Source organism: Prionailurus bengalensis, chromosome F2 (genome assembly GCF_016509475.1).
Source record: "Prionailurus bengalensis isolate Pbe53 chromosome F2, Fcat_Pben_1.1_paternal_pri, whole genome shotgun sequence".
NCBI classification, from domain to species: domain Eukaryota; kingdom Metazoa; phylum Chordata; class Mammalia; order Carnivora; family Felidae; genus Prionailurus; species Prionailurus bengalensis.
Window position 1 is genome coordinate 57,827,779 of NC_057353.1, and position 14,906 is coordinate 57,842,684.

The 14,906-nt window shown below is 33.2% G+C and overlaps 1 protein-coding gene across 1 annotated transcript in view; it reads right to left on the reverse strand.

Moving 5' to 3' along the window:
- Positions 1–14,906, reverse strand: part of CSMD3 (CUB and Sushi multiple domains 3) — a 1,274,540-nt gene that overhangs the window by 738,229 nt on the left and 521,405 nt on the right. The gene's annotated exons all lie outside the window — the stretch shown is intronic.

Genomic DNA, 14,906 nt, shown 5'->3' on the forward strand with positions numbered 1-14,906 from the left:
AATTACTGGATAAGGACTCTAAAATTTGATATGGGCTTTCTTCTCTCCCAGAAATGGAACAAATTCAGGAATCCAAAACACTGGTATAGATACCAGCAGACGCATCCGCATTGCCTGGCGTAACAGGTCTTACAGTTATGGTATGCTGTAAAATGCCAGCATTATAAAAGAAATGTGGAATTTTTTATATTCTCTTTAGCGATTCTTATAATTGGCATAATAAAAGTCACCCTATGAGAAGACTCACCAATGGTGAGTTCACAGACATTGTTAACAGTTTTAAAACTGTCTCAACCTTTGTTTTCATCTTTTTTTTGATAGTTTCAAATGAAATTTTTATTATCTTTAGTCCTACAATTAAATATTAAGATCCACTCCATTCATTTAACTAGCCCCCCCCCTTTTTTTGGATATATTCTTTGAATAGAAATGAGTTTCTAGTTGCTTTGTTTGTAATTTCTGTTCTCTTTTCATAAATTCATTTTATTAAGGATAATATAACTAAAAGTATTAACATGAAAAAAATAACTTTTTTTTTTTTTTAGTGGGACGGTTAGGATAGCCCTGGTTTGCAAAGGGATGCCTTAGGAAATACAAAGATTAGGCAAAACTTCTCAAATAATATCAACAAAAACATATATATATATATATATGTGTATATATATATGTATATATATGTGTATATATATGTATATATATATGTATATATATATACATATATATGTGTATATATATATATGTATATATATATGTATATATATATACATATATATATATCTGCAGGTTTATAAAAAACACTTTTTCTTATACAAAATAAAGTAATTTTGTGTCCCATATTTGTTTTACACTTAACAGCACAGATCACTTATGTATATTACAATGCCTTCCAATAAGAAACTAATTGGGAAAAAAGCAACTGTTTGAATAATAATGACCACAGTTAATGAATATCTTCAGACTGAAGCAGTGGTATATATTCTTCCACTACAAATATCACTAGTGCAGTGAATAATTTCAAGTAAAAAATCCAGTATTTGAAACCGGTAACAATATTACTTTAATCGGTAACAATATTTCCTCATCTCTCTGATTTCAGATTATTATATTTTATCTAACTTCTTTACTGGAAGCCTTGGTATCGCTACCTGGAATCTGCCTAAAACAAGCAAAGATGGGCTGGAGGAGTTGTATTTGATGCAGAGTTATTCTGCTAAAGAAATGATGTTAAGGAAGCAAACAACTGGTCATCACCCATCCATGTTGTATATTATCTACATGCCTTTCCAGCTCTATCCTCTTCCTTGTTTTTTGTGTCAAAATCGATCTGAATAGGCTACATCCTGCCACACAAATTGGGGCATCGTCTAGCAGTGCTGGCATTAACTAGAGCCTTATTACAAAAGCAAATTACCCAGCCTTACCCTTGACCTACTGAGCTAGAATTTATGGTTTAATAAGATTCCCCGATGACTCTTACACGCGTTTAACTTTGTGACGCATTGGATTGCATCAACAGACGCTCTTATCTTCTGGAGTATTCCAGCAGGATGGAGGGACGGAGGAAAGTTAGATCAGGTTTATTCTGCAGGATCTCTCACCATTAATTTGACTGGAGTTGACTAGGATCCTTAACTGAAGGTCACTAGTTTTTTAATACTAGTCTGATATATGTATCTCTGTCCAACATCTCCCTCCAGTCATCCCAGTGGGTCAGCAATGGTGAAGCCTAACCATGGCTATTCTGTATTAAAGCATTATCCCTTGTGGTTTCTTCACATCTACTCATTTAGAAATAATCCTTTTGTAAATAAACCTTCCTTGAATTATCCCACGTTCCACTGTTTCTCAATGGACTCCAATGGATACACCACTGGTACACGGAAATCATGAGAGATCTCTCTCAACCATTGTGTACCATGTTTATAACCACTCTTACACTCCAAAAGGTAACATTTGAGTAAAAATATGAGTGGCTGTTGCTCATAACTCTACCATTAGTTGCTTACTTAATTTCTAGGGAATTTTTTAAAGATCTAGATCACACATCTACTCTCTTCTAGCAATTATCTGCTCAAGAAGCACAGAGAATTCACAAGGATAAGGTAGATAAAAAGATAAGTGTGCTGGCTATACTGAAGTCAGAGAGTAACTGAATTAAGGGTAAACTGGCAAACAAAAATATATGAGGTAAATAGAAACACAAGATGAACTGAATGCTACACATTGCTTTGGCATAATTTATATATGAGATCGGTATGAATAGTGTTAAATAGAGCTGTATATATTAGCCGTTTCCATAATTCTCTATCAATATTCCATTGAACCATATATATTTATTTCTAAGGAAATAACCTAAGAAATTTAAAACTCTGTGCTAATTATTTGCTTAATTTGTTCACCTATTTTTACCTTATAATTTTTTTATCGTATTAGAACATATTTTCTTCCTATACAGGCTCCAGAAGTGGGCAGTGTCATTTATTGCCTGTATATCTAAAGCACACTCTATGCCTACTGTTTTTTAAACCCCAAAATATCCACTCAACATGGGATTCTTTTCCTCCTTTCCACAGTTGTTAAAAATGGAGAAGCACTAAGCAGATTGCCCAAGGTCATGCATATGTTAGTTCAAAATGTTCATTCATTTGACTCTGATATGTTAGTCCTAGTATCTATACCACCACTCACTATGAATAACACCATTCCATATATTAAATCAGAACCCTCACGTGTATATCCCAGAAAACCACAATAGATGGGGAGAGTGCATCCTATCCTCATTTATTTTTTAATGCAAAGCATATAATAAAATACTTAAGTGGTCAAGAAGATCTTACTTTAAGTATGTTTTACTTTAATATAAAGTAGAACTGGATTCATTAACTTAAAATTGAATAAAGATATTGATTATTTACTGAGAGTGCCAAGTTTAATTCTATGGCTTGAAGGCTCTTAATACTTTATTTTAAAGATGTGAAAAGATGAATAAAAAAGGTGTAGCACAAGCCAACTGCTATATGAGATTCAAATCATCATGTCATCTTTTTAGTAAAAACCATCTTTGGCTGAATTCCTTTCTAATGGAAAGTTCAGGAGAGTTGATAAACTTTTTTTTTCTTAATGCATGCCTTATAAATGAAGAATTTCTAACCTCTCTGAGATCTAGATAAAAATCAATCTAGAAATTTGTCACTTTAATACCATTTGGATTGAAAAAGAAATGCCATCTGAAGAATATTTTAAACAAAGAAAAATCAAGCATCAACACTGAAAAGCAATAGTCCATGATTTAGAATACAAATGATGTAATTGTGAAGAGAAAAATATTCTATGCAATGCACCCCAAACCTAATACCATGCTGTTCTGCCATATATGAAGGTTCTGCTCTTCCTAAAATTGTAAAACTTAATTGTGTGATTTCACTCTGTGCACAGCAGGGCCGCCATATGCTCTAGAAAACTACATGCAAGGGAAGCAGCTTGTTGCAAAAGTGGGTGAAAATGCCCTGAAATAATTCTGAACAAGATAAAAATGTCTCTAACATAGGACCATTTCTTCATACTCCAAAAGACAGAGGAGTTCACTTTGGCACCAACTTTGAGCACAAATAGAAAGTCTATCCCCTTCAAAATATTGTAATGAGGGAGAAGATTTAAAAGTCACAAACATCTTGGGGTGCCTGGGTGGCTCAGTTGGTTGAGTGTCTGACTTTGGCTCAGGTCATGGTCTCCCAGTTTGTGGGCTCAAGTCCCATGTCAGGCTCTGTGCTGACAGCTCAGAGCCTGGAGCCTGCTTAGGATTCTGTGTCTCCCTCTCTCTCTGCCCCTCCCCCACTCACCCCACTCACTCTCTGTCTCTCTCTCTCTCTTCCTCAAGAATAAACATTAATTTTTTTTTTAAGTCACAACCATCAAATTTACTGTGACCACCATTCACAGGTAAAATAATGAACTCTGGTAACCATTTGGGGAAATCAGTTACACACAAACCATTTTCATCTTCAGTCTTTAAAGTTAAGCTTTTCTTTTTAACTAGTGTAGGCCATATCATCTACCTTCGTTTGCACATTCTATAAAAGTGAGAAATAGTATGTTATAAATAATAATCTACCAAGATATGTGATTAACGATTACTGGTGAGCATAACAATGGGGTTGAAATCTGAAAAAAAATAGCATTTCTGAAGACCATTGTTTTGAGGTGATAGTTCCAATTAACATGGAAAGAAAAATGCCTCCTAAGATATGCTCAAAGGAATATAAAAACACAGGGTCATCAGAAAATCTTACAATCTCTGCAAAGGAATAACTCAAAATCATGGCTTGAGGAGTAGCATTGGATAAAAATGTTAAAATGGTTACTTGCAAATTTGTCATTTGTGGAAAACAAAAATTTTCATTGTTTCATATTGTCATAAAGGTCCTCAGGCATTCAGGGTATTTTTATCTAACACCTTTTTAAAATACAGAAACCTGTTATCAAGTAAATTCTAACATTTTGTTTTTTCTCTTCTTTCTCTCTAAGAGCAACTTAAAATATAAAATAATTAGAAATATAAAAATATATTTACTGGTATGAATGACATAGTTTTGACACTTTTACAAATGTAATGAAATGTGGTGATGGAATAGAAAATGAGGGTGATAATCAATAAATAATTATGTGTTTAAATAATAGATTGGTACATTTCTAGACATGGATTTTTAAATTGCTACCAACATCAATACTGAAAAAAACTTTCCACAAAATAATATAATTAGGAAAAATTCAAGAGAACAATGAAAAAAATGACAAGATATTGATAAAGCATGCAATAGTCAATATTTATATGTAGTACACTAACCTAAATGTTAGTAATTCCCTATATGTTAAACATGTACACCTACTTGACCAATATCAAAGTACTTCCATAAAAAAAAAACCAATAATGAATATAATACATGAAAGCGTCTTACAAGGATCATATGTAACCAGATAATTTTTAAAAAGTTATAAACTCTCTGTTCTGTTATTATTTACGTTAAACATTCATGGAAATCAATACATCACTTAGTTTCATGAAGGACCTGGGAATTCAAGCGGAAATGCAATTTTGCCATTTATTAAAATAGAAGAATGCTTAATTATTCAGTATTCACTCATGACAATTTTTGATTTGGTAATCAAATTTTATATCCTTCTTTTCACTGTTTGGCTTCCATCTATCAGTCTTTCAGAGATGAAAAATGGTAAGTAAAGGGAAACTAAACTTTATGTTTTTTCTGTTATTAATAACGCATTTTAAAATATCTTGTCAAGGTATAAAATTTAGGACAAAAATTAAAAGTAATAAATGAGTTAAACTTTTTTTTTTAATTTTTTTTTTCAACGTTTATTTATTTTTGGGACAGAGAGAGACAGAGCATGAACGGGGGAGGGGCAGAGAGAGAGGGAGACACAGAATCGGAAATAGGCTCCAGGCTCCGAGCCATCAGCCCAGAGCCTGACGCGGGGCTCGAACTCACAGACCGCGAGATCGTGACCTGGCTGAAGTCGGATGCTTAACCAACTGCGCCACCCAGGCGCCCCATAAATGAGTTAAACTTTGACATGGAAATGCTTTCATCATTTGTCCATACGTTTATTGATCTTTCCAGTGAAATCATAGCTAATATGATCGGCTCAGTCATTGTAAGAATTGACAGAGTTAATGATTGTCATCAAGTTGATCCAGAAAACCCATCTGCCCTAAAATATTCTCTCCACTCATGAATTTCCCCCCATTAAAGGCATTCTTACAACATTAAAATTGGGCTTTTCCTATATCATCTGAGATAGCTTATCGATGTTGGAAACATGTCAAGTGGAGAAGATATCTTGAAGAGTGGACAGAGAGCAGGTACTGATTGGTATGTGTTGCTCTCTCCATCTTAATCATCCTCATGTAAATCCTTGCTATTCAGTGCATCATCATAACCTGTAGTCCCGTTAGAAGTGCAGAATCTCAGATCCCACCCAATCCCACCAAATCACAATCTGCACTTGAACAAGACTGCCAGGTGATTTGTATTCACAGGGAAGTTTGAGAACCATAGTCTACAACTTAGTCTCCCAGTCTCTATCAACTGTTATTTGCAACTTTGCATACATTACTAATCTATCTGCCTGCTCCTGTTTATTTTTTTTAAATTTCTTATTGAAATAACATCTGAAAGAAACACACATTAGATAATATCACTGCTAAAGACCCTGCTAAAGACCACCAACGGCTCCTGTCTCATTTCTATTAATATAAAATTCTCTATCTGGGCCCCTGAGCCTACATGATCTGTGGTTTCCACCAATTTCCCACCTCATTTCCATCCCTCTCCTCCTTGTCCACTGAACAGCAGCACACTGGGCTTTCCTTTTCTCAAGTAAAATTCAAACTCCTTCTGGCTATTTTCTTTATCTGATATGCTCTCTACTCCATCTTAGCATAGCTGCCTTCTTCCATGTTTAGGTCTCAGTTTAAATTTTACCTCCTCAAAGAGGCCTTCCTGTCCTTCCAAACAAAGGTAGTCACCCATATATCACACAGTCTGTTTTAATATTCAGCACAGTCCTTGCTACCATCAGGTTTTTGTTTATTTGCTTGTTCTCTTTTTCTTCTTACTTGAATAGAAACTCAATGAAGCACGGTCTACTCAGTTCTGTTCAATGTTGTTTACTCAAGAACTGGAAGAAAGTCTGATGTGTAAGTAACCTAGTAAACATTTGTTGAAGAAAGAAACACATAAGGAAGGGAAGGGAAGGGAAGGGAAGGGAAGGGAAGGGAAGGGAAGGGAAGGGAAGGGAAGGGAAGGGAAGGGAAGGGAAGGGAAGGAGGAAGATTGGCAGGGGAGGGGAGGGAGGAAGGTTAGTTGGTTTGCTGTTAAAGAAAAGAAGTGAGAAAAGAAATAGATTGGAAGAAAGAAAGGAAAGGAAAAATAAAGACAGAAAGAAAATACAAAAAGGAAGGAGAGGAGAGGAGAGGAGAGGAGAGAAAAAGGAAACAAAAAGAAAAAAGAAAATGAGATACTGAAGAAAGTAACCCTGTCATCTTAAACACAGACTAAAAAGCTAGAATTAGATCCTAAAGTGGAGAGGTTTTAGAATTCAAGGCATATAGGTAGGCATTGAGCTCTGGGAGAAATGTACATGTGGCCGATCCCTTATCTATTGAAATAAGGGGAGAGCCAATCTCCAAATTCCTTGTTATGAGTGCTTGCTACATCTATGCTTATTTTGACATTGGCTATACCGTCAGATAACAAGAAGGATAAGTCCATTTCAACTCAAACATCAAGAGGAAATAGAAGATGATGATAAATACATTTAAATAATATATATCTGGATAGTTATAGACAGGATTAGAAGGGACAGTAAGAATCATATTATCAATATACTCTTTGATGCTTAAATGTTTACTAAGTACCTAATTTGTCCATCAAGTATTCTTGAATATAGGGGCGCCTGGGTGGCTCAGTTGGTTGTGCGACCGACTTCAGCTCAGGTCATGATCTCACAGTTCATGAGTTCGAGCTCCGTGTCGGGCTCTGTCCTGACAGCTCAGAGCCTGGAGCCTACTTCAGATTCTGTGTCTCCCCTCTCTCTACCCCTCCCCTGCTCATGCTCTGTGTCTGTCTGTCTCTAAATAATAAATAAATACTTAAAAAATTTAAAAAGTATTCCTGAATATTTTATTAGTGATTTGGTAATTTACTGCTTCCTGAAGCACACAATCTATATTTGAACAAAACTCAATGTTGGAAGTCTTCTTTATAATAAACTATTGTGGATCTCCCTATGGTTCCATACACCAAGTTCTACAATCTATGAGCAAATTTGATCTCTCTTACATTTAACAACACATCACACTTTGGAAGACAACTATAAGTCAAACACACTCACCTATCATCCTCATCCTGTAGCAATTCTCTGAGACAGGACAGAGAATTTTTCTCTGCAGTTTTATCCTTACAATTTTTCCTTTAAAATAAACACCATATTATACTTCTTTTGAATTTATCACATGCTTAACAAAGAGATAATATGTTCAATAAAACCCTGTTATTTGACGGACCTGTATCAGTATCCATAAAGATCTAAGAACCCATCTATAAATTAATGTCTTCAATGGCTATTGTTTATGAAGATTACAAAATTGTTTTATATTTGCAAATCTATACTAAGACTATTAATAGAAAATCTGAAAACAGTATTAGTTGCTTGCAAGCTGTTGAAAATACTCAAAATTCTATGTGTGGCCAAATACCTATTAATGGAAGGCACATAGTAGGCACTCAAGACCTACTACTTTAATACAATAAAGTTTTTGTCATAGTACAGTTTGGGGTTTTTTTTGAACAATGTTGTTACATATCACAAAATTTGATATCTGAAATAAACTAGAAATTTCAGTTTTTCTTATAGTCTGTTTTCCCTTTTTTGTTAAGCAATGTAAATCTGAGATAAGCTACCTTGAAAAAAGTAATAATGCTTTTGTTTAGATTAAAACTGCTGACCTAAAATTAAGTTTTATGCTGAATTAATCATTCTTACCTTAAAGGTGAAAATAATTAAAAAAAAAAGTGTTCAGGTCAAAAACTTATGATTAAAACAGGCTTTCTTTTAGGCGGCTGTTATGAAGGGGGGGAGTCTACATCATATTCAATTTTAGTTAAACATAATTTCATATTACTTTATAAACCAAACTAGAGCTCTGTTTGATCCTATTGACATGATTAAACATACGATCAAACATACTTTGGAAGAACTGGCTACACTATGTCAACATAAACAGCAGCAATGGCTATAAAATGCTCATAACACATTTGACTCAACAACATGTTATAATCATCTAAGTTAATATTCCACTAGGAAGAACAATAAAAGAGAGCCTATAATTATATACATATATATGGTAACTCTTCCAGAAGAAAATAACTACATTTTATACTTGAAAACAACAACTACCAAGGCTGATCATTAACAGCTGGCAAAACTTGCCTATGCATTTTAAAAAACAAAGAAATACTCTCCAATATCAATATAAAAGAAAAAATATTAAATTAAATCATGTGAAACAAAACACATTTTAACGATTATTTTTAAGTGGTGTGACTATAAACTTGAGGAAGAAAAACCAATTGTGCTTATCATCTCTATTACTTTAACCTTAATATCATCTAATACAAAGCTGTGCATACATTAGGCCCTTATAAATATTAAATAAATGAAAGAATGAATGAATACTACACTAGCAACATGAACTAGCTTTTCATACATCCTCTTGAAGACCACAATTTTCTCTACAAAATATTGATGTTGTATTATATGAATCTGAAATATCCCAGATAATTCTAGAATATATAATTCTAGAAGTACAGGATACTCTCCTTGCTACTGTTTTAATTATATTATCACATAGGTCCTGCTACTTTAAGTCAATTTTGAGTTGAAATCTCCTAGGGCTATATAATTTAACTATAGGGTTTAAGGATTATTGTAAAAGGTGCTTTAAGTAAATATTAATAAATAATTTCAAAAGAGCTCATACTTAAGGCAAAAATATTCTGGTGAGATTTAAAATATCACTAGATATTATTAGATTATCGACTTTTAAACATCTAGACATTTTTAAACTAAAATTATCAATTGTTTTTAGATTATTCCTATGAATGTAAACCCCCATCAAGTATAGTTGAATACTTCCTTTATTTTGGTATAGATTCATGATATTTCTACTTAGCACAAGTATCTATGAAAAGCATTTTCAATGCATCTTTGTGATATAAACACAATTGATTAGTTTGAAACTTTTATTCCTATTTCAAGAACTAGTTCAAATATCCCCTGTGCAGGCTTCCTTGACTTTCTACATTCAGAGGTAGTTATTTTCACTCCTTCATAGAATATCAAAAATATTGTTCTGATAGTGTTTCTCACCAAAATTTGTACAAGTTACAAACCCGTAATTATTATTTTTTAAAGTTATATAGACTACCTGATGGTATAGTCTGCATCCTTCATTGTTATACCCTTACTATCCAGTCCAATGTCATGCACATAGCAAGAGTTAAAACATAGTTGGTGAATAATAATAAAAATAACAGCAATTTGTATGTGTTGAACATACCTCAGCAACTGTGCTAAATTTTTTCACAAAGCTACCTATGATTCAGGTATTCTCCATTACTAAGAAGTTGAGCTTGGAGAGTTGAGGTTATTACTCAAGGCAAGATAAGATAGCTAACAAGGGGCAAGTGTCCACTCATTCTCATTGTCTGACCTCAGAACTAACTAGCGATGGTGGGCAGTTTGGCTTTACCTCTTCACTGGGAGAAAATACCTTAGTTTATTTTAGCATTTCCATCCAATACCATGTTTAATCTTCACAAAAACCCTAATGTAATACTATCATACTCTTTTACAAATATATGGAAATTGAGCTCAGATAGTTCATGTGACCTGCACAGGGTCTCACACATAGTAGGTGGCAAAAGTGGACTAAAATCCAGTCAGTTAAAACTCAATTCTCCGTCTCAGAACTATTGGATGCTAATACTACAGGAAACTGTAGTATTAATAACAGTTTCAAGATGATCTAAACCAACATTGTTTATTAGTATTCTGTTTTTTACTTTTTATTTCAGTGTCAAGAGACTCTTTTTAAACAGAGAAAATTGGAAAGTATTTTCTTTTACTGAGAACAAGTAGAAAGTTAAAAAAATTAAGAACATAATTGAAATTAAATTACTGATATTTTAACTATAGTGTAATAGGAAAACTAATTGGAATAGTACTGTATCGAGAATTGAAAATATCTTTGATAAACTTTCTAAGTTTGTATCTAATTATTCATTAATTGTTCATGTTACTTATAATAAAGTAACTAGCTATGCTGATTTATCATAAGTTAATATATAGATTTTGAGGCCACACACAAATGTACTAAGTACCAAATACTATGTGCAATTTCAATGTCCATGCCTTCTTTGCATTTATAGTGATATTGATGCAAACTGTACATATTTTAATTGCCTCAGATTATTGAAAATAGATAACTTAGGAGCTACTAATCATCAAAAGATATCATAAAGGGGCGCCTGGGTTGCTCAGTTGACTAAGCATCTGGCTCTTGATTTCAGGTCAGGTCATGATCTCACGGTTAGTGGGATTGAGCCCTGCATTGAGCTCTGCACTGACAGGGCTTAGCCGGCTTGGGATTCATCCTCTCTCTCTCTCTCTCTCTACCCTCACCTCCTCCAGTGCTCTCTCTCTCTCTCTCAAAATAAGTACATAAATTTTTAAGAAGACATAAAATGAAAATGTAATTGTGAAGAAAGAAAAATTATGAAAAATATTAAATTATCATATAGCATAAACTAGTATGGACTGTATACTCAAAGGAACCTATGCTATCACAAGCTATCATATATAGGATTTAAATGGTAATAACTTTCAGCAAAATAATATCCATGGTATAACATTAACATTTATTCATGTGATATTTGTTGACTTTATAGCTTTCTTGTGTTTAACTGTAAAATTCCTTTGTTTTTATAATTGGATAAGGTCTATAAACAAGGCATTTACACCTAGTTTCATGTTGTGAAATTTGAAGTGGTATAAAAGCAATTTATTGTTTGAATTCATGAGAATATCATTGCCTTTTAGGAATTAAAAACACTAGTATTTTTAGAACTATGACAAAATGAAGTAGTTATCTTTATTTTAATACTAAAATGTATAGATATATGAATATATTGTAAAACATAGTTTTAAGTTTTCTAAAAAATTTAGGCAAATGCTTTAGCTGGTCAGATTTTAAATAGTCATTAATTTAGCGAATAGTATTTACATTCATCTATGGTTCAGAAGCTGCTCTAGGCACTGGGAATTTAGCATGAACCAGATCCACTCACTCCTTACTTCACAGAGGTAAATTTTACAGGACAAGTCATAGGGCTGGTGATTACCAATACAAGAAAAGTACAGAGTACAATGCTGAGTTATAACAGAAAAAAAATCCTAACTTTCCTGGAGGTGACAATTTAAGTTAAAATTTCTAAAGGGAATTAGAATGATCTGGTTGCAAGAATGAAAGGAATGGTTCATCAAAGTGGCTTCAAGTAGAAAAGAACATGGTGTGTTTGACACTAACAGAATTTCTGTTTGGCTAAAAAAAAAATAGAGTAACTGTGAGAGTCACACAGGATGGATATGGAGATAGAGACAAAAGCCAGACCATGAAATTTTCTGTAGGACACCACGAAACCTTGGTTTTATTACTAAGGTTGTTGAGGAGGTTTTAAAAGGTAATTCTGACTACACTGCAGAGAATGGAATAGAAGAATGAAACCTAACTTGTTTTCTCTAACATATCTAGGAAAATTAAGGATTTAGTTTTGCATTATGTTTACAGACTCATTTAAAATGTCAACGAAATGACTCACTGTCTGCATAAACCCCATAACTACTCGAGTACTTGAATCGCTATGAGCTTTACAAAACTTTCCTTCTACTACCTCATGGGTTTCTCTGTATCTTCCACTCTATGCCAGTCTCTTGAAGGAAAAGGTCGTAGCTTATATATCATTCCTTCCTAGAACAGAGCATGGTACTCAGTAGGCATTCCAGGGATGTCTGGTGAGGCAGAATTATTTTTAATGAAGGAATAATGCTTTGGGGCACCTGGGAGGCACAGTTGGTTGAATGTCTGACTCTTGATTTCAGCTCAGGTCATTATCTCACGGTTATGAGACTGAGCCCTGCGGGCTCTGTGCTGAGGGTGGAGCCTGCTTAAGATTCTCTCTCTCTTCCTCTGCCCCTCTCCTCCTTGTTAGCTAGCTAGCTAGCTAGCTAGCTATCTAAAAAGAATACTGCTTTGATGTTAGCCAATTCCAATCTGGAAATTTGTCCCTGCTAAGAGTTAGGTTTTTGAAGTCTATTTTACATCTGTAAAGTAGCTAAATATTGAGGGTTTTCAAAAATATCGATAGGCATAGGGTGATAGTTCTCTTTTATTTCTAATATTTACATTTTTTAACCCAAAATGTTAAAAAGCTTGAGTCTCAAATGTAACTAGCTATCTGAAATCGCTAAAACACTAGATTATTGAGGAAGAGTCAGACGGACTAATTCTAATTAAAATAGAGATTTGATAAACATATAATAATTTAAGTGACTGAAATAAATGATAAGTGTAACACTCAGAATGTTTTCCATACACATGATTTAAACAAAAATAACTGACGAATATTTAATTCCAAAGTAGATGGCACTACTCAATGGCTACTACCTACAGAAACACTATTTCTGAAAGAATATGGGAAAGGATGAAACATGTATTAGCTCTAAAATCATTATTGTCTAAAAGAGAATTTGAGCACTGATTTGGAATTTACCAAGGAAGTAATATGCTTAATTAAAATTTACTTGAATGTAGCTCAGAAGTTTAGATTGAGTAATTTTCAAATCACTTTATTGAATTTAATAACTGACTACTCTTTATTCTCATTTCAATCTGAATTATTTTTCCCAGTTCTCTAAAATACTAATTTGTAACCTGAGCTTCTCGCATCACTTGATGGCAACTTTGGCTAAAGTAGTATTTGTTTATTAGTTGATTTATATAACAAACTTATGCGTGAGAATTACCCATCTTTCATTCAATAGGTGGTAAAATGATCAGAGTAGTTTGTCAATTCTAGCTCGTGAAATTTTCCACAGAGAGTGAAAAAACTAAATGGAAGGCTTTTTACCTTAATATTTTAATAATATTTACACTTTTTTATTTCCTGCTACTAAGAAAAAGTATCTATTTGATAAAACAAATTATCAATTTTATCATGACTCTTACATTCTTCACTGGGGAAATACTCATGGTAAGGAAGTGAATCGAGAAGCAAGGTGATACTGATTTAATACTTTACAGGAGACTACTACGTGTTAAGAATTCAGTTTATGATGCTTACTAAGGAGAATAAAAGTACATTCAGTATGAATTTTGATGGAAATGAGCTTTTGAAATATTTCTATATGATTTTCAATCAGCTATATAAGATGTCTTGATTTTTGTTCTTAGTGTATATTAAGCACAGAATGCTTTCCATTACTTATATCATGTTCTGTATAAACCATGCCTACCTACACTACATCAAAACCAGTTTGGAGAATATATGATGATGAGTTGGAAATAGAGTTGGAGTAGGTATTTTGTACTTGAAACATGTTCAATTAATTAATATTTCCACTGATGCATATATTGATATAAATGAAATCCCTTTAGTTTTTGACACTACATTGATTTTTTTCCACAAACTGCTCGGTGAAACTTGCTACCAAGAAACAGAAAAATATGCTTGCTATGCTTCGTAATTTTGTAAAAGGTAGGCTTATAGTAATCAACTAGAAAATTACCAATATATGATTTGGCTTTGTGGCAATTTTTTTCTACAAAAGATTAGAAAGCAAAAGGATATTTAAATATAGAGCCATAATCTCAATGAATAGCTGTTACCTTTTCAAAATGAGAAATCTCAATACAATCATATAGATCAGGCTATAGTTACTTTAGAAATAAAAGAGCCAGCTATAAAAAATAATCACCAGACAGAATGTTTCCATTTTGCCCAAATTATCTATTGTCTTAATTGTTAATTAGCATCTATGTAACATTAAGATTTCATGCAAATGCTGAAAATTACGACATAGGACAAATCATCAATGTGTAAATATGTACACTTATTGATAGAAACTGGCTACTTTATTTTCAAGTAATCTCAACATCATACCTGGCACATAATATGCAATAGATATTTAGTACTTGTTTTTATTATCCTTTTTATGCATTCTTTCCTTTCTACATTTACCCCCACCCCCGCCCAGTATTTGCATTTCCC